This window comes from Dendrobates tinctorius, unplaced genomic scaffold (genome assembly GCF_039654945.1).
Source record: "Dendrobates tinctorius isolate UK_male_01 unplaced genomic scaffold, ASM3965494v1 ptg000350l, whole genome shotgun sequence".
Taxonomy (NCBI): Eukaryota; Metazoa; Chordata; class Amphibia; order Anura; family Dendrobatidae; genus Dendrobates; species Dendrobates tinctorius.
The window spans coordinates 3443659-3464715 of record NW_027362016.1 but is presented as its reverse complement, the minus strand read 5'-3'; the positions used below and the strand labels follow the sequence as shown (position 1 = coordinate 3464715).

At 35.8% G+C, this 21057-nt stretch overlaps 9 non-coding genes across 9 annotated transcripts; all 9 read right to left on the bottom strand.

The window, feature by feature from the left end:
- Positions 1–1809: 1809 nt before the first annotated feature.
- On the bottom strand, positions 1810–1892 carry TRNAL-UAG (transfer RNA leucine (anticodon UAG)). The gene has a single exon. It is a non-coding gene; the product is annotated as a tRNA-Leu (tRNA).
- A 1901-nt stretch (positions 1893–3793) lies between these two features.
- On the bottom strand, positions 3794–3876 carry TRNAL-UAG (transfer RNA leucine (anticodon UAG)). The gene has a single exon. It is a non-coding gene; the product is annotated as a tRNA-Leu (tRNA).
- A 1901-nt stretch (positions 3877–5777) lies between these two features.
- On the bottom strand, positions 5778–5860 carry TRNAL-UAG (transfer RNA leucine (anticodon UAG)). Its single transcript has one exon. It is a non-coding gene; the product is annotated as a tRNA-Leu (tRNA).
- Positions 5861–7763: 1903 nt separating this feature from the next.
- On the bottom strand, positions 7764–7846 carry TRNAL-UAG (transfer RNA leucine (anticodon UAG)). Its single transcript has one exon. It is a non-coding gene; the product is annotated as a tRNA-Leu (tRNA).
- A 3922-nt stretch (positions 7847–11768) lies between these two features.
- On the bottom strand, positions 11769–11851 carry TRNAL-UAG (transfer RNA leucine (anticodon UAG)). The gene has a single exon. It is a non-coding gene; the product is annotated as a tRNA-Leu (tRNA).
- A 1890-nt stretch (positions 11852–13741) lies between these two features.
- TRNAL-UAG (transfer RNA leucine (anticodon UAG)) lies at positions 13742–13824 on the bottom strand. Its single transcript has one exon. It is a non-coding gene; the product is annotated as a tRNA-Leu (tRNA).
- A 993-nt stretch (positions 13825–14817) lies between these two features.
- TRNAF-GAA (transfer RNA phenylalanine (anticodon GAA)) lies at positions 14818–14890 on the bottom strand. Its single transcript has one exon. It is a non-coding gene; the product is annotated as a tRNA-Phe (tRNA).
- Positions 14891–15725: 835 nt separating this feature from the next.
- Positions 15726–15808, bottom strand: TRNAL-UAG (transfer RNA leucine (anticodon UAG)). The gene has a single exon. It is a non-coding gene; the product is annotated as a tRNA-Leu (tRNA).
- Positions 15809–19743: 3935 nt separating this feature from the next.
- On the bottom strand, positions 19744–19826 carry TRNAL-UAG (transfer RNA leucine (anticodon UAG)). Its single transcript has one exon. It is a non-coding gene; the product is annotated as a tRNA-Leu (tRNA).
- Positions 19827–21057: the final 1231 nt, after the last annotated feature.

Sequence of the window (21057 nt, the reverse complement as noted above, 5' to 3'; positions counted from 1 at the left end):
AGTCAATAAATAACATTTTTTATATGCGTACTTTTCGTCTGCATTAATTTTTAAACCTCCATTTATTTTGTTTGGATATTAGAAATGTTAGATTTCTCACAAATGCGGTGATGCACCACATTTCTTCAGAAACTACTGTTTGGCCACACAGCAGGGCTTTGAAAGGAAGAGCCCTATTTGGGTTTTGCAATGCAGATTTTGCAGGAATACCTTGCAGATGAAATTTGCAGAGTACCAAAACAGCAGAAAACCTCCCAAAGTGACCACATTTTAGAAATTATTTTGCACAATGAGTTAATCAACACCTGCAATTACTATTGTCAGCCTATAGGTGTTTTCACTCTGAACCATCCAGCATTGCAAGTATGCCAGTTTAGTGCCCAGCTTTTGCTTGCAGAGACAAGCAACCCATACATTTTTAAGTGGGCTCTACTCACTGGAGCAATGTCAAATATGTAGATACTTTGTCTCACCATTAAAGTAGAAACCTCCTATATTTCAAATTAAAGATGACGGACCTGTGTTCAACTTGTGTTTTTTGCCTTTTTGACTTTGTCCACAGCATATTTTTTAAGGACATTTGTCTCAGTAATGCCTCAGTGTTTCAAAGTCAAACAAGCTGACTATAATCATTCAGCTAGTGTCTGATAAGTGCTGTCTGTTTCAGCTATCAGGTTACCTTTTAATCCTCTTACAGCTAAGTCAATCTGAAATAAAACAAAATAGAGGAAAAATTACTAAAAAACATTCATGTGTTCAAAAGGAAAAAGTTACCGTTTCTCAAATTTTTAACATTTTGTTTTCTGTAGATAGTTAAGATTTTTAGGCCTTTTGATCATGATCAGTCCATGTACTTTGTTTAATATCTCCTTAAAATGTAAACGGTGAAGAAAAAGCATTTTGCCGAAACCCGGGATTGGACCAGGGACCTTTAGATCTTCAGTCTAACGCTCTCCCAACTGAGATATTTCTGCCATATCTATACATTTTCTCGGGGGTTTGACACTCTGCAAATGTCAAGTGTCATACCTGGAGGGATATATTATAATTTTTCATTTGACTGTTTTTTGAAGCATGATTTCTATTTGAAACGCCTTCCATTTTGCTGTACATATTTAATAACATTCATTAACTATTTGTGAATGAGTAGAAAAAGACAGCAATTTTGCCATTGAATTTTTACATTTTCAGTTTGTCTCCATGCACCAGTATAATTCTGACCCTGTGCTTCTAGAATAGGTCATGGTCGCACATAAAACACAATTTGCATGCATAATGTTACATCAAGTTTTATTTTTTATGAGATGCAAACAATTGGAGCAAAAAAGAGACAAAAATTTAGAGAAAATATTTTATTGATTGTTAAAAGTGAGACCATTTGTCCCAAAATGTGCTGAAACATGTCAGAAGGACATGGGCATTTCACATTTTTTAAACTATGATTACCTACTTGTTAAGTTTTTGTTAATTAAGTATCATTATGGTCTATTGATGTATGAGGTGAAAACTATGAAAGTAGACTTACCAGCAAATCCGTTTCTAGATATATTTCATGACAGCACTGTAGAAGGTTGATTCCCTACCCTAATAGGGACAGAGAACACAAAGAGGTGAAATAGTCCCTCCTCATTGACTGTCCAAAGGATTTTTCTAGTGCCAAAAGAACAACAGACATATGCACAAAAAATCTGTTTGATGTTCCTAGAGTTCTTTTTTGAGAGGACAAATTCAGATTCACTACAAAGACTCTCAGGAAATTTTTCAAAACCACATTACATGAAGATAAAGTTTCTTGAAATTAAATGTTGATTTCAGAAGTGGGATTTGAACCCACGCCTCCAGGGGAAACTGCAACCTAAACGCAGCGCCTTAGACCACTCGGCCATCCTGACTTCGAAATGCAATTGGAACTTAACTCCTTCCATGCTAGTCAGCAGAAATGTTACCATTCCTTGTGATTAAAAACTTGTCACACCACCCCAAAAAAGTCAATAAATAACATTTTTTATATGCGTACTTTTCGTCTGCATTAATTTTTAAACCTCCATTTATTTTGTTTGGATATTAGAAATGTTAGATTTCTCACAAATGCGGTGATGCACCACATTTCTTCAGAAACTACTGTTTGGCCACACAGCAGGGCTTTGAAAGGAAGAGCCCTATTTGGGTTTTGCAATGCAGATTTTGCAGGAATACCTTGCAGATGAAATTTGCAGAGTACCAAAACAGCAGAAAACCTCCCAAAGTGACCACATTTTAGAAATTATTTTGCACAATGAGTTAATCAACACCTGCAATTACTATTGTCAGCCTATAGGTGTTTTCACTCTGAACCATCCAGCATTGCAAGTATGCCAGTTTAGTGCCCAGCTTTTGCTTGCAGAGACAAGCAACCCATACATTTTTAAGTGGGCTCTACTCACTGGAGCAATGTCAAATATGTAGATGCTTTGTCTCACCATTAAAGTAGAAACCTCCTATATTTCAAATTAAAGATGACGGACCTGTGTGGAGCTTGTGTTTTTTGCCTTTTTGACTTTGTCCACAGCATATTTTTTAAGGACATTTGTCTCAGTAATGCCTCAGTGTTTCAAAGTCAAACAAGCTGACTATAATCATTCAGCTAGTGTCTGATAAGTGCTGTCTGTTTCAGCTATCAGGTTACCTTTTAATCCTCTTACAGCTAAGTCAATCTGAAATAAAACAAAATAGAGGAAAAATTACTAAAAAACATTCATGTGTTCAAAAGGAAAAAGTTACCGTTTCTCAAATTTTTAACATTTTGTTTTCTGTAGATAGTTAAGATTTTTAGGCCTTTTGATCATGATCAGTCCATGTGCTTTGTTTAATATCTCCTTAAAATGTAAACGGTGAAGAAAAAGCATTTTGCCGAAACCCGGGATTAGACCAGGGACCTTTAGATCTTCAGTCTAACGCTCTCCCAACTTTGCTATTTCGGCCATATCTATACATTTTCTGGGGGTTTGACACTCTGCAAATGTCAAGTGTCACACCTGGAGGGATATATTATAATTTTTCATTTGACTGTTTTTTGAAGCATGATTTCTATTTGAAACGCCTTCCATTTTGCTGTACATATTTAATAACATTCATTAACTATTTGTGAATGAGTAGAAAAAGACAGCAATTTTGCCATTGAATTTTTACATTTTCAGTTTGTCTCCATGCACCAGTATAATTCTGACCCTGTGCTTCTAGAATAGGTCATGGTCGCACATAAAACACAATTTGCATGCATAATGTTACATCAAGTTTTATTTTTTATGAGATGCAAACAATTGGAGCAAAAAAGAGACAAAAATTTAGAGAAAATATTTTATTGATTGTTAAAAGTGAGACCATTTGTCCCAAAATGTGCTGAAACATGTCAGAATGACATGGGCATTTCACATTTTTTAAACTATGATTACCTACTTGTTAAGTTTTTGTTTATTAAATATCGTTATGGTCTATTGATGTATGAGGTGAAAACTATGAAAGTAGACTTACCAGCAAATCCGTTTCTAGATATATTTCATGACAGCACTGTAGAAGGTTGATTCCCTACCCTAATAGGGACAGAGAACACAAAGAGGTGAAATAGTCCCTCCTCATTGACTGTCCAAAGGATTTTTCTAGTGCCAAAAGAACAACAGACATATGGACAAAAATCTGTTTGATGTTCCTAGAGTTCTTTTTTGAGAGGACAAATTCAGATTCACTCCAAAGACTCTCAGGAAATTTTTCAAAACCACATTACATGAAGATAAAATTTCTTGAAATTAAATGTTGATGTCAGAAGTGGGATTTGAACCCACGCCTCCAGGGGAAACTGCAACCTAAACGCAGCGCCTTAGACCACTCTGCCATCTTGACTTCGATATGCAATTGGAACTTAACTCCTTCCATGCTAGTCAGCAGAAATGTTACCATTCCTTGTGATTAAAAACTTGTCACACCACCCCAAAAAAGTCAATAAATAACATTTTTTATATGCGTACTTTTCGTCTGCATTAATTTTTAAACCTCCATTTATTTTGTTTGGATATTAGAAATGTTAGATTTCTCACAAATGCGGTGATGCACCACATTTCTTCAGAAACTACTGTTTGGCCACACAGCAGGGCTTTGAAAGGAAGAGCCCTATTTGGGTTTTGCAATGCAGATTTTGCAGGAATACCTTGCAGATGAAATTTGCAGAGTACCAAAACAGCAGAAAACCTCCCAAAGTGACCACATTTTAGAAATTATTTTGCACAATGAGTTAATCAACACCTGCAATTACTATTGTCAGCCTATAGGTGTTTTCACTCTGAACCATCCAGCATTGCAAGTATGCCAGTTTAGTGCCCAGCTTTTGCTTGCAGAGACAAGCAACCCATACATTTTTAAGTGGGCTCTACTCACTGGAGCAATGTCAAATATGTAGATGCTTTGTCTCACCATTAAAGTAGAAACCTCCTATATTTCAAATTAAAGATGACGGACCTGTGTGGAGCTTGTGTTTTTTGCCTTTTTGACTTTGTCCACAGTATATTTTTTAAGGACATTTGTCTCAGTAATGCCTCAGTGTTTCAAAGTCAAACAAGCTGACTAATCATTCAGCTAGTGTCTGATAAGTGCTGTCTGTTTCAGCTATCAGGTTACCTTTTAATCCTCTTACAGCTAAGTCAATCTGAAATAAAACAAAATAGAGGAAAAATTACTAAAAAACATTCATGTGTTCAAAAGGAAAAAGTTACCGTTTCTCAAATTTTTAACATTTTGTTTTCTGTAGATAGTTAAGATTTTTAGGCCTTTTGATCATGATCAGTCCATGTGCTTTGTTTAATATCTCCTTAAAATGTAAACGGTGAAGAAAAAGCATTTTGCCGAAACCCGGGATTGGACCAGGGACCTTTAGATCTTCAGTCTAACGCTCTCCCAACTGAGATATTTCGGCCATATCTATACATTTTCTGGGGGGTTTGACACTCTGCAAATGTCAAGTGTCACACCTGGAGGGATATATTATAATTTTTCATTTGACTGTTTTTTGAAGCATGATTTCTATTTGAAACGCCTTCCATTTTGCTGTACATATTTAATAACATTCATTAACTATTTGTGAATGAGTAGAAAAAGACAGCAATTTTGCCATTGAATTTTTACATTTTCAGTTTGTCTCCATGCACCAGTATAATTCTGACCCTGTGCTTCTAGAATAGGTCATGGTCGCACATAAAACACAATTTGCATGCATAATGTTACATCAAGTTTTATTTTTTATGAGATGCAAACAATTGGAGCAAAAAAGAGACAAAAATTTAGAGAAAATATTTTATTGATTGTTAAAAGTGAGACCATTTGTCCCAAAATGTGCTGAAACATGTCAGAATGACATGGGCATTTCACATTTTTTAAACTATGATTACCTACTTGTTAAGTTTTTGTTTATTAAATATCGTTATGGTCTATTGATGTGTGAGGTGAAAACTATGAAAGTAGACTTACCAGCAAATCCGTTTCTAGATATATTTCATGACAGCACTGTAGAAGGTTGATTCCCTACCCTAATAGGGACAGAGAACACAAAGAGGTGAAATAGTCCCTCCTCATTGACTGTCCAAAGGATTTTTCTAGTGCCAAAAGAACAACAGACATATGCACAAAAAATCTGTTTGATGTTCCTAGAGTTCTTTTTTGAGAGGACAAATTCAGATTCACTCCAAAGACTCTCAGGAAATTTTTCAAAACCACATTACATGAAGATAAAGTTTCTTGAAATTAAATGTTGATGTCAGAAGTGGGATTTGAACCCACGCCTCCAGGGGAAACTGCAACCTAAACGCAGCGCCTTAGACCACTCGGCCATCTTGACTTCGATATGCAATTGGAACTTAACTCCTTCCATGCTAGTCAGCAGAAATGTTACCATTCCTTGTGATTAAAAACTTGTCACACCACCCCAAAAAAGTCAATAAATAACATTTTTTATATGCGTACTTTTCGTCTGCATTAATTTTTAAACCTCCATTTATTTTGTTTGGATATTAGAAATGTTAGATTTCTCACAAATGCGGTGATGCACCACATTTCTTCAGAAACTACTGTTTGGCCACACAGCAGGGCTTTGAAAGGAAGAGCCCTATTTGGGTTTTGCAATGCAGATTTTGCAGGAATACCTTGCAGATGAAATTTGCAGAGTACCAAAACAGCAGAAAACCTCCCAAAGTGACCACATTTTAGAAATTATTTTGCACAATGAGTTAATCAACACCTGCAATTACTATTGTCAGCCTATAGGTGTTTTCACTCTGAACCATCCAGCATTGCAAGTATGCCAGTTTAGTGCCCAGCTTTTGCTTGCAGAGACAAGCAACCCATACATTTTTAAGTGGGCTCTACTCACTGGAGCAATGTCAAATATGTAGATGCTTTGTCTCACCATTAAAGTAGAAACCTCCTATATTTCAAATTAAAGATGACGGACCTGTGTGGAGCTTGTGTTTTTTGCCTTTTTGACTTTGTCCACAGCATATTTTTTAAGGACATTTGTCTCAGTAATGCCTCAGTGTTTCAAAGTCAAACAAGCTGACTATAATCATTCAGCTAGTGTCTGATAAGTGCTGTCTGTTTCAGCTATCAGGTTACCTTTTAATCCTCTTACAGCTAAGTCAATCTGAAATAAAACAAAATAGAGGAAAAATTACTAAAAAACATTCATGTGTTCAAAAGGAAAAAGTTACCGTTTCTCAAATTTTTAACATTTTGTTTTCTGTAGATAGTTAAGATTTTTAGGCCTTTTGATCATGATCAGTCCATGTGCTTTGTTTAATATCTCCTTAAAATGTAAGCGGTGAAGAAAAAGCATTTTGCCGAAACCCGGGATTGGACTAGGGACCTTTAGATCTTCAGTCTAACGCTCTCCCAACTGAGCTATTTCGGCCATATCTATACATTTTCTGGGGGGTTTGACACTCTGCAAATGTCAAGTGTCACACCTGGAGGGATATATTATAATTTTTCATTTGACTGTTTTTTGAAGCATGATTTCTATTTGAAACGCCTTCCATTTTGCTGTACATATTTAATAACATTCATTAACTATTTGTGAATGAGTAGAAAAAGACAGCAATTTTGCCATTGAATTTTTACATTTTCAGTTTGTCTCCATGCACCAGTATAATTCTGACCCTGTGCTTCTAGAATAGGTCATGGTCGCACATAAAACACAATTTGCATGCATAATGTTACATCAAGTTTTATTTTTTATGAGATGCAAACAATTGGAGCAAAAAAGAGACAAAAATTTAGAGAAAATATTTTATTGATTGTTAAAAGTGAGACCATTTGTCCCAAAATGTGCTGAAACATGTCAGAATGACATGGGCATTTCACATTTTTTAAACTATGATTACCTACTTGTTAAGTTTTTGTTTATTAAATATCGTTATGGTCTATTGATGTGTGAGGTGAAAACTATGAAAGTAGACTTACCAGCAAATCCGTTTCTAGATATATTTCATGACAGCACTGTAGAAGGTTGATTCCCTACCCTAATAGGGACAGAGAACACAAAGAGGTGAAATAGTCCCTCCTCATTGACTGTCCAAAGGATTTTTCTAGTGCCAAAAGAACAACAGACATATGCACAAAAAATCTGTTTGATGTTCCTAGAGTTCTTTTTTGAGAGGACAAATTCAGATTCACTCCAAAGACTCTCAGGAAATTTTTCAAAACCACATTACATGAAGATAAAGTTTCTTGAAATTAAATGTTGATGTCAGAAGTGGGATTTGAACCCACGCCTCCAGGGGAAACTGCAACCTAAACGCAGCGCCTTAGACCACTCGGCCATCTTGACTTCGATATGCAATTGGAACTTAACTCCTTCCATGCTAGTCAGCAGAAATGTTACCATTCCTTGTGATTAAAAACTTGTCACACCACCCCAAAAAAGTCAATAAATAACATTTTTTATATGCGTACTTTTCGTCTGCATTAATTTTTAAACCTCCATTTATTTTGTTTGGATATTAGAAATGTTAGATTTCTCACAAATGCGGTGATGCACCACATTTCTTCAGAAACTACTGTTTGGCCACACAGCAGGGCTTTGAAAGGAAGAGCCCTATTTGGGTTTTGCAATGCAGATTTTGCAGGAATACCTTGCAGATGAAATTTGCAGAGTACCAAAACAGCAGAAAACCTCCCAAAGTGACCACATTTTAGAAATTATTTTGCACAATGAGTTAATCAACACCTGCAATTACTATTGTCAGCCTATAGGTGTTTTCACTCTGAACCATCCAGCATTGCAAGTATGCCAGTTTAGTGCCCAGCTTTTGCTTGCAGAGACAAGCAACCCATACATTTTTAAGTGGGCTCTACTCACTGGAGCAATGTCAAATATGTAGATGCTTTGTCTCACCATTAAAGTAGAAACCTCCTATATTTCAAATTAAAGATGACGGACCTGTGTGGAGCTTGTGTTTTTTGCCTTTTTGACTTTGTCCACAGCATATTTTTTAAGGACATTTGTCTCAGTAATGCCTCAGTGTTTCAAAGTCAAACAAGCTGACTATAATCATTCAGCTAGTGTCTGATAAGTGCTGTCTGTTTCAGCTATCAGGTTACCTTTTAATCCTCTTACAGCTAAGTCAATCTGAAATAAAACAAAATAGAGGAAAAATTACTAAAAAACATTCATGTGTTCAAAAGGAAAAAGTTACCGTTTCTCAAATTTTTAACATTTTGTTTTCTGTAGATAGTTAAGATTTTTAGGCCTTTTGATCATGATCAGTCCATGTGCTTTGTTTAATATCTCCTTAAAATGTAAGCGGTGAAGAAAAAGCATTTTGCCGAAACCCGGGATTGGACTAGGGACCTTTAGATCTTCAGTCTAACGCTCTCCCAACTGAGCTATTTCGGCCATATCTATACATTTTCTGGGGGGTTTGACACTCTGCAAATGTCAAGTGTCACACCTGGAGGGATATATTATAATTTTTCATTTGACTGTTTTTTGAAGCATGATTTCTATTTGAAACGCCTTCCATTTTGCTGTACATATTTAATAACATTCATTAACTATTTGTGAATGAGTAGAAAAAGACAGCAATTTTGCCATTGAATTTTTACATTTTCAGTTTGTCTCCATGCACCAGTATAATTCTGACCCTGTGCTTCTAGAATAGGTCATGGTCGCACATAAAACACAATTTGCATGCATAATGTTACATCAAGTTTTATTTTTTATGAGATGCAAACAATTGGAGCAAAAAAGAGACAAAAATTTAGAGAAAATATTTTATTGATTGTTAAAAGTGAGACCATTTGTCCCAAAATGTGCTGAAACATGTCAGAATGACATGGGCATTTCACATTTTTTAAACTATGATTACCTACTTGTTAAGTTTTTGTTTATTAAGTATCGTTATGGTCTATTGATGTATGAGGTGAAAACTATGAAAGTAGACTTACCAGCAAATCCGTTTCTAGATATATTTCATGACAGCGCTGTAGAAGGTTGATTCCCTACCCTAATAGGGACAGAGAACACAAAGAGGTGAAATAGTCCCTCCTCATTGACTGTCCAAAGGATTTTTCTAGTGCCAAAAGAACAACAGACATATGCACAAAAAATCTGTTTGATGTTCCTAGAGTTCTTTTTTGAGAGGACAAATTCAGATTCACTCAAAAGACTCTCAGGAAATTTTTCTAAACCACATTACTAAGTTTTGTTTGACCTCATCTAATCAATAAATGAAGATAAAGTTTCTTGAAATTAAATATTGATGTCAGAAGTGGGATTTGAACCCACGCCTCCAGGGGAGACTGCGACCTGAACGCAGCGCCTTAGAACGCTCGGTATTAGACCGCTCGCCTTAGACAGCTTCGATATGCAATTGGAACTTAACTCCTTCCATGCTAGTCAGCAGAAATGTTACCATTCCTTGTGATTAAAAACTTGTCACACCACCCCAAAAAAGTCAATAAATAACATTTTTTATATGCGTACTTTTCGTCTGCATTAATTTTTAAACCTCCATTTATTTTGTTTGGATATTAGAAATGTTAGATTTCTCACAAATGCGGTGATGCACCACATTTCTTCAGAAACTACTGTTTGGCCACACAGCAGGGCTTTGAAAGGAAGAGCCCTATTTGGGTTTTGCAATGCAGATTTTGCAGGAATACCTTGCAGATGAAATTTGCAGAGTACCAAAACAGCAGAAAACCTCCCAAAGTGACCACATTTTAGAAATTATTTTGCACAATGAGTTAATCAACACCTGCAATTACTATTGTCAGCCTATAGGTGTTTTCACTCTGAACCATCCAGCATTGCAAGTATGCCAGTTTAGTGCCCAGCTTTTGCTTGCAGAGACAAGCAACCCATACATTTTTAAGTGGGCTCTACTCACTGGAGCAATGTCAAATATGTAGATGCTTTGTCTCACCATTAAAGTAGAAACCTCCTATATTTCAAATTAAAGATGACGGACCTGTGTGGAGCTTGTGTTTTTTGCCTTTTTGACTTTGTCCACAGCATATTTTTTAAGGACATTTGTCTCAGTAATGCCTCAGTGTTTCAAAGTCAAACAAGCTGACTATAATCATTCAGCTAGTGTCTGATAAGTGCTGTCTGTTTCAGCTATCAGGTTACCTTTTAATCCTCTTACAGCTAAGTCAATCTGAAATAAAACAAAATAGAGGAAAAATTACTAAAAAACATTCATGTGTTCAAAAGGAAAAAGTTACCGTTTCTCAAATTTTTAACATTTTGTTTTCTGTAGATAGTTAAGATTTTTAGGCCTTTTGATCATGATCAGTCCATGTGCTTTGTTTAATATCTCCTTAAAATGTAAACGGTGAAGAAAAAGCATTTTGCCGAAACCCGGGACCTTTAGATCTTCAGTCTAACGCTCTCCCAACTTTGCTATTTCGGCCATATCTATACATTTTCTGGGGGGTTTGACACTCTGCAAATGTCAAGTGTCACACCTGGAGGGATATATTATAATTTTTCATTTGACTGTTTTTTGAAGCATGATTTCTATTTGAAACGCCTTCCATTTTGCTGTACATATTTAATAACATTCATTAACTATTTGTGAATGAGTAGAAAAAGACAGCAATTTTGCCATTGAATTTTTACATTTTCAGTTTGTCTCCATGCACCAGTATAATTCTGACCCTGTGCTTCTAGAATAGGTCATGGTCGCACATAAAACACAATTTGCATGCATAATGTTACATCAAGTTTTATTTTTTATGAGATGCAAACAATTGGAGCAAAAAAGAGACAAAAATTTAGAGAAAATATTTTATTGATTGTTAAAAGTGAGACCATTTGTCCCAAAATGTGCTGAAACATGTCAGAATGACATGGGCATTTCACATTTTTTAAACTATGATTACCTACTTGTTAAGTTTTTGTTTATTAAATATCGTTATGGTCTATTGATGTATGAGGTGAAAACTATGAAAGTAGACTTACCAGCAAATCCGTTTCTAGATATATTTCATGACAGCACTGTAGAAGGTTGATTCCCTACCCTAATAGGGACAGAGAACACAAAGAGGTGAAATAGTCCCTCCTCATTGACTGTCCAAAGGATTTTTCTAGTGCCAAAAGAACAACAGACATATGGACAAAAATCTGTTTGATGTTCCTAGAGTTCTTTTTTGAGAGGACAAATTCAGATTCACTCCAAAGACTCTCAGGAAATTTTTCAAAACCACATTACATGAAGATAAAATTTCTTGAAATTAAATGTTGATGTCAGAAGTGGGATTTGAACCCACACCTCCAGGGGAAACTGCAACCTAAACGCAGCGCCTTAGACCACTCTGCCATCTTGACTTCGATATGTAATTGGAACTTAACTCCTTCCATGCTAGTCAGCAGAAATGTTACCATTCCTTGTGATTAAAAACTTGTCACACCACCCCAAAAAAGTCAATAAATAACATTTTTTATATGCGTACTTTTCGTCTGCATTAATTTTTAAACCTCCATTTATTTTGTTTGGATATTAGAAATGTTAGATTTCTCACAAATGCGGTGATGCACCACATTTCTTCAGAAACTACTGTTTGGCCACACAGCAGGGCTTTGAAAGGAAGAGCCCTATTTGGGTTTTGCAATGCAGATTTTGCAGGAATACCTTGCAGATGAAATTTGCAGAGTACCAAAACAGCAGAAAACCTCCCAAAGTGACCACATTTTAGAAATTATTTTGCACAATGAGTTAATCAACACCTGCAATTACTATTGTCAGCCTATAGGTGTTTTCACTCTGAACCATCCAGCATTGCAAGTATGCCAGTTTAGTGCCCAGCTTTTGCTTGCAGAGACAAGCAACCCATACATTTTTAAGTGGGCTCTACTCACTGGAGCAATGTCAAATATGTAGATGCTTTGTCTCACCATTAAAGTAGAAACCTCCTATATTTCAAATTAAAGATGACGGACCTGTGTGGAGCTTGTGTTTTTTGCCTTTTTGACTTTGTCCACAGCATATTTTTTAAGGACATTTGTCTCAGTAATGCCTCAGTGTTTCAAAGTCAAACAAGCTGACTATAATCATTCAGCTAGTGTCTGATAAGTGCTGTCTGTTTCAGCTATCAGGTTACCTTTTAATCCTCTTACAGCTAAGTCAATCTGAAATAAAACAAAATAGAGGAAAAATTACTAAAAAACATTCATGTGTTCAAAAGGAAAAAGTTACCGTTTCTCAAATTTTTAACATTTTGTTTTCTGTAGATAGTTAAGATTTTTAGGCCTTTTGATCATGATCAGTCCATGTGCTTTGTTTAATATCTCCTTAAAATGTAAACGGTGAAGAAAAAGCATTTTGCCGAAACCCGGGACCTTTAGATCTTCAGTCTAACGCTCTCCCAACTTTGCTATTTCGGCCATATCTATACATTTTCTGGGGGGTTTGACACTCTGCAAATGTCAAGTGTCACACCTGGAGGGATATATTATAATTTTTCATTTGACTGTTTTTTGAAGCATGATTTCTATTTGAAACGCCTTCCATTTTGCTGTACATATTTAATAACATTCATTAACTATTTGTGAATGAGTAGAAAAAGACAGCAATTTTGCCATTGAATTTTTACATTTTCAGTTTGTCTCCATGCACCAGTATAATTCTGACCCTGTGCTTCTAGAATAGGTCATGGTCGCACATAAAACACAATTTGCATGCATAATGTTACATCAAGTTTTATTTTTTATGAGATGCAAACAATTGGAGCAAAAAAGAGACAAAAATTTAGAGAAAATATTTTATTGATTGTTAAAAGTGAGACCATTTGTCCCAAAATGTGCTGAAACATGTCAGAATGACATGGGCATTTCACATTTTTTAAACTATGATTACCTACTTGTTAAGTTTTTGTTTATTAAATATCGTTATGGTCTATTGATGTATGAGGTGAAAACTATGAAAGTAGACTTACCAGCAAATCCGTTTCTAGATATATTTCATGACAGCACTGTAGAAGGTTGATTCCCTACCCTAATAGGGACAGAGAACACAAAGAGGTGAAATAGTCCCTCCTCATTGACTGTCCAAAGGATTTTTCTAGTGCCAAAAGAACAACAGACATATGGACAAAAATCTGTTTGATGTTCCTAGAGTTCTTTTTTGAGAGGACAAATTCAGATTCACTCCAAAGACTCTCAGGAAATTTTTCAAAACCACATTACATGAAGATAAAATTTCTTGAAATTAAATGTTGATGTCAGAAGTGGGATTTGAACCCACGCCTCCAGGGGAAACTGCAACCTAAACGCAGCGCCTTAGACCACTCTGCCATCTTGACTTCGATATGTAATTGGAACTTAACTCCTTCCATGCTAGTCAGCAGAAATGTTACCATTCCTTGTGATTAAAAACTTGTCACACCACCCCAAAAAAGTCAATAAATAACATTTTTTATATGCGTACTTTTCGTCTGCATTAATTTTTAAACCTCCATTTATTTTGTTTGGATATTAGAAATGTTAGATTTCTCACAAATGCGGTGATGCACCACATTTCTTCAGAAACTACTGTTTGGCCACACAGCAGGGCTTTGAAAGGAAGAGCCCTATTTGGGTTTTGCAATGCAGATTTTGCAGGAATACCTTGCAGATGAAATTTGCAGAGTACCAAAACAGCAGAAAACCTCCCAAAGTGACCACATTTTAGAAATTATTTTGCACAATGAGTTAATCAACACCTGCAATTACTATTGTCAGCCTATAGGTGTTTTCACTCTGAACCATCCAGCATTGCAAGTATGCCAGTTTAGTGCCCAGCTTTTGCTTGCAGAGACAAGCAACCCATACATTTTTAAGTGGGCTCTACTCACTGGAGCAATGTCAAATATGTAGATGCTTTGTCTCACCATTAAAGTAGAAACCTCCTATATTTCAAATTAAAGATGACGGACCTGTGTGGAGCTTGTGTTTTTTGCCTTTTTGACTTTGTCCACAGTATATTTTTTAAGGACATTTGTCTCAGTAATGCCTCAGTGTTTCAAAGTCAAACAAGCTGACTAATCATTCAGCTAGTGTCTGATAAGTGCTGTCTGTTTCTGCTATCAGGTTACCTTTTAATCCTCTTACAGCTAAGTCAATCTGAAATAAAACAAAATAGAGGAAAAATTACTAAAAAACATTCATGTGTTCAAAAGGAAAAAGTTACCGTTTCTCAAATTTTTAACATTTTGTTTTCTGTAGATAGTTAAGATTTTTAGGCCTTTTGATCATGATCAGTCCATGTGCTTTGTTTAATATCTCCTTAAAATGTAAACGGTGAAGAAAAAGCATTTTGCCGAAACCCGGGATTGGACCAGGGACCTTTAGATCTTCAGTCTAACGCTCTCCCAACTGAGCTATTTCGGCCATATCTATACATTTTCTGGGGGGTTTGACACTCTGCAAATGTCAAGTGTCACACCTGGAGGGATATATTATAATTTTTCATTTGACTGTTTTTTGAAGCATGATTTCTATTTGAAACGCCTTCCATTTTGCTGTACATATTTAATAACATTCATTAACTATTTGTGAATGAGTAGAAAAAGACAGCAATTTTGCCATTGAATTTTTACATTTTCAGTTTGTCTCCATGCACCAGTATAATTCTGACCCTGTGCTTCTAGAATAGGTCATGGTCGCACATAAAACACAATTTGCATGCATAATGTTACATCAAGTTTTATTTTTTATGAGATGCAAACAATTGGAGCAAAAAAGAGACAAAAATTTAGAGAAAATATTTTATTGATTGTTAAAAGTGAGACCATTTGTCCCAAAATGTGCTGAAACATGTCAGAATGACATGGGCATTTCACATTTTTTAAACTATGATTACCTACTTGTTAAGTTTTTGTTTATTAAATATCGTTATGGTCTATTGATGTATGAGGTGAAAACTATGAAAGTAGACTTACCAGCAAATCCGTTTCTAGATATATTTCATGACAGCACTGTAGAAGGTTGATTCCCTACCCTAATAGGGACAGAGAACACAAAGAGGTGAAATAGTCCCTCCTCATTGACTGTCCAAAGGATTTTTCTAGTGCCAAAAGAACAACAGACATATGCACAAAAAATCTGTTTGATGTTCCTAGAGTTCTTTTTTGAGAGGACAAATTCAGATTCACTCCAAAGACTCTAAGGAAATTTTTCAAAACCACATTACATGATGATAAAGTTTCTTGAAATTAAATGTTGATGTCAGAAGTGGGATTTGAACCCACGCCTCCAGGGGAAACTGCAACCTAAACGCAGCGCCTTAGACCACTCGGCCATCTTGACTTCGATATGCAATTGGAACTTAACTCCTTCCATGCTAGTCAGCAGAAATGTTACCATTCCTTGTGATTAAAAACTTGTCACACCACCCCAAAAAAGTCAATAAATAACATTTTTTATATGCGTACTTTTCGTCTGCATTAATTTTTAAACCTCCATTTATTTTGTTTGGATATTAGAAATGTTAGATTTCTCACAAATGCGGTGATGCACCACATTTCTTCAGAAACTACTGTTTGGCCACACAGCAGGGCTTTGAAAGGAAGAGCCCTATTTGGGTTTTGCAATGCAGATTTTGCAGGAATACCTTGCAGATGAAATTTGCAGAGTACCAAAACAGCAGAAAACCTCCCAAAGTGACCACATTTTAGAAATTATTTTGCACAATGAGTTAATCAACACCTGCAATTACTATTGTCAGCCTATAGGTGTTTTCACTCTGAACCATCCAGCATTGCAAGTATGCCAGTTTAGTGCCCAGCTTTTGCTTGCAGAGACAAGCAACCCATACATTTTTAAGTGGGCTCTACTCACTGGAGCAATGTCAAATATGTAGATGCTTTGTCTCACCATTAAAGTAGAAACCTCCTATATTTCAAATTAAAGATGACGGACCTGTGTGGAGCTTGTGTTTTTTGCCTTTTTGACTTTGTCCACAGCATATTTTTTAAGGACATTTGTCTCAGTAATGCCTCAGTGTTTCAAAGTCAAACAAGCTGACTATAATCATTCAGCTAGTGTCTGATAAGTGCTGTCTGTTTCAGCTATCAGGTTACCTTTTAATCCTCTTACAGCTAAGTCAATCTGAAATAAAACAAAATAGAGGAAAAATTACTAAAAAACATTCATGTGTTCAAAAGGAAAAAGTTACCGTTTCTCAAATTTTTAACATTTTGTTTTCTGTAGATAGTTAAGATTTTTAGGCCTTTTGATCATGATCAGTCCATGTGCTTTGTTTAATATCTCCTTAAAATGTAAACGGTGAAGAAAAAGCATTTTGCCGAAACCCGGGATTGGACTAGGGACCTTTAGATCTTCAGTCTAACGCTCTCCCAACTGAGCTATTTCGGCCATATCTATACATTTTCTGGGGGGTTTGACACTCTGCAAATGTCAAGTGTCACACCTGGAGGGATATATTATAATTTTTCATTTGACTGTTTTTTGAAGCATGATTTCTATTTGAAACGCCTTCCATTTTGCTGTACATATTTAATAACATTCATTAACTATTTGTGAATGAGTAGAAAAAGACAGCAATTTTGCCATTGAATTTTTACATTTTCAGTTTGTCTCCATGCACCAGTATAATTCTGACCCTGTGCTTCTAGAATAGGTCATGGTCGCACATAAAACACAATTTGCATGCATAATGTTACATCAAGTTTTATTTTTTATGAGATGCAAACAATTGGAGCAAAAAAGAGACAAAAATTTAGAGAAAATATTTTATTGATTGTTAAAAGTGAGACCATTTGTCCCAAAATGTGCTGAAACATGTCAGAATGACATGGGCATTTCACATTTTTTAAACTATGATTACCTACTTGTTAAGTTTTTGTTTATTAAATATCGTTATGGTCTATTGATGTGTGAGGTGAAAACTATGAAAGTAGACTTACCAGCAAATCCGTTTCTAGATATATTTCATGACAGCACTGTAGAAGGTTGATTCCCTACCCTAATAGGGACAGAGAACACAAAGAGGTGAAATAGTCCCTCCTCATTGACTGTCCAAAGGATTTTTCTAGTGCCAAAAGAACAACAGACATATGCACAAAAAATCTGTTTGATGTTCCTAGAGTTCTTTTTTGAGAGGACAAATTCAGATTCACTCCAAAGACTCTCAGGAAATTTTTCTAAACCACATTACTAAGTTTTGTTTGACCTCATCTAATCAATAAATGAAGATAAAGTTTCTTGAAATTAAATATTGATGTCAGAAGTGGGATTTGAACCCACGCCTCCAGGGGAGACTGCGACCTGAACGCAGCGCCTTAGAACGCTCGGTATTAGACCGCTCGCCTTAGACAGCTTCGATATGCAATTGGAACTTAACTCCTTCCATGCTAGTCAGCAGAAATGTTACCATTCCTTGTGATTAAAAACTTGTCACACCACCCCAAAAAAGTCAATAAATAACATTTTTTATATGCGTACTTTTCGTCTGCATTAATTTTTAAACCTCCATTTATTTTGTTTGGATATTAGAAATGTTAGATTTCTCACAAATGCGGTGATGCACCACATTTCTTCAGAAACTACTGTTTGGCCACACAGCAGGGCTTTGAAAGGAAGAGCCCTATTTGGGTTTTGCAATGCAGATTTTGCAGGAATACCTTGCAGATGAAATTTGCAGAGTACCAAAACAGCAGAAAACCTCCCAAAGTGACCACATTTTAGAAATTATTTTGCACAATGAGTTAATCAACACCTGCAATTACTATTGTCAGCCTATAGGTGTTTTCACTCTGAACCATCCAGCATTGCAAGTATGCCAGTTTAGTGCCCAGCTTTTGCTTGCAGAGACAAGCAACCCATACATTTTTAAGTGGGCTCTACTCACTGGAGCAATGTCAAATATGTAGATGCTTTGTCTCACCATTAAAGTAGAAACCTCCTATATTTCAAATTAAAGATGACGGACCTGTGTGGAGCTTGTGTTTTTTGCCTTTTTGACTTTGTCCACAGCATATTTTTTAAGGACATTTGTCTCAGTAATGCCTCAGTGTTTCAAAGTCAAACAAGCTGACTATAATCATTCAGCTAGTGTCTGATAAGTGCTGTCTGTTTCAGCTATCAGGTTACCTTTTAATCCTCTTACAGCTAAGTCAATCTGAAATAAAACAAAATAGAGGAAAAATTACTAAAAAACATTCATGTGTTCAAAAGGAAAAAGTTACCGTTTCTCAAATTTTTAACATTTTGTTTTCTGTAGATAGTTAAGATTTTTAGGCCTTTTGATCATGATCAGTCCATGTGCTTTGTTTAATATCTCCTTAAAATGTAAACGGTGAAGAAAAAGCATTTTGCCGAAACCCGGGATTGGACCAGGGACCTTTAGATCTTCAGTCTAAGGCTCTCCCAACTGAGCTATTTCGGCCATATCTATACATTTTCTGGGGGGTTTGACACTCTGCAAATGTCAAGTGTCACACCTGGAGGGATATATTATAATTTTTCATTTGACTGTTTTTTGAAGCATGATTTCTATTTGAAACGCCTTCCATTTTGCTGTACATATTTAATAACATTCATTAACTATTTGTGAATGAGTAGAAAAAGACAGCAATTTTGCCATTGAATTTTTACATTTTCAGTTTGTCTCCATGCACCAGTATAATTCTGACCCTGTGCTTCTAGAATAGGTCATGGTCGCACATAAAACACAATTTGCATGCATAATGTTACATCAAGTTTTATTTTTTATGAGATGCAAACAATTGGAGCAAAAAAGAGACAAAAATTTAGAGAAAATATTTTATTGATTGTTAAAAGTGAGACCATTTGTCCCAAAATGTGCTGAAACATGTCAGAATGACATGGGCATTTCACATTTTTTAAACTATGATTACCTACTTGTTAAGTTTTTGTTTATTAAATATCGTTATGGTCTATTGATGTATGAGGTGAAAACTATGAAAGTAGACTTACCAGCAAATCCGTTTCTAGATATATTTCATGACAGCACTGTAGAAGGTTGATTCCCTACCCTAATAGGGACAGAGAACACAAAGAGGTGAAATAGTCCCTCCTCATTGACTGTCCAAAGGATTTTTCTAGTGCCAAAAGAACAACAGACATATGCACAAAAAATCTGTTTGATGTTCCTAGAGTTCTTTTTTGAGAGGACAAATTCAGATTCACTCCAAAGACTCTAAGGAAATTTTTCAAAACCACATTACATGATGATAAAGTTTCTTGAAATTAAATGTTGATGTCAGAAGTGGGATTTGAACCCACGCCTCCAGGGGAAACTGCAACCTAAACGCAGCGCCTTAGACCACTCGGCCATCTTGACTTCGATATGCAATTGGAACTTAACTCCTTCCATGCTAGTCAGCAGAAATGTTACCATTCCTTGTGATTAAAAACTTGTCACACCACCCCAAAAAAGTCAATAAATAACATTTTTTATATGCGTACTTTTCGTCTGCATTAATTTTTAAACCTCCATTTATTTTGTTTGGATATTAGAAATGTTAGATTTCTCACAAATGCGGTGATGCACCACATTTCTTCAGAAACTACTGTTTGGCCACACAGCAGGGCTTTGAAAGGAAGAGCCCTATTTGGGTTTTGCAATGCAGATTTTGCAGGAATACCTTGCAGATGAAATTTGCAGAGTACCAAAACAGCAGAAAACCTCCCAAAGTGACCACATTTTAGAAATTATTTTGCACAATGAGTTAATCAACACCTGCAATTACTATTGTCAGCCTATAGGTGTTTTCACTCTGAACCATCCAGCATTGCAAGTATGCCAGTTTAGTGCCCAGCTTTTGCTTGCAGAGACAAGCAACCCATACATTTTTAAGTGGGCTCTACTCACTGGAGCAATGTCAAATATGTAGATGCTTTGTCTCACCATTAAAGTAGAAACCTCCTATATTTCAAATTAAAGATGACGGACCTGTGTGGAGCTTGTGTTTTTTGCCTTTTTGACTTTGTCCACAGCATATTTTTTAAGGACATTTGTCTCAGTAATGCCTCAGTGTTTCAAAGTCAAACAAGCTGACTATAATCATTCAGCTAGTGTCTGATAAGTGCTGTCTGTTTCAGCTATCAGGTTACCTTTTAATCCTCTTACAGCTAAGTCAATCTGAAATAAAACAAAATAGAGGAAAAATTACTAAAAAACATTCATGTGTTCAAAAGGAAAAAGTTACCGTTTCTCAAATTTTTAACATTTTGTTTTCTGTAGATAGTTAAGATTTTTAGGCCTTTTGATCATGATCAGTCCATGTGCTTTGTTTAATATCTCCTTAAAATGTAAACGGTGAAGAAAAAGCATTTTGCCGAAACCCGCGACCTTTAGATCTTCAGTCTAACGCTCTCCCAACTTTGCTATTTCGGCCATATCTATACATTTTCTGGGGGGTTTGACACTCTGCAAATGTCAAGTGTCACACCTGGAGGGATATATTATAATTTTTCATTTGACTGTTTTTTGAAGCATGATTTCTATTTGAAACGCCTTCCATTTTGCTGTACATATTTAATAACATTCATTAACTATTTGTGAATGAGTA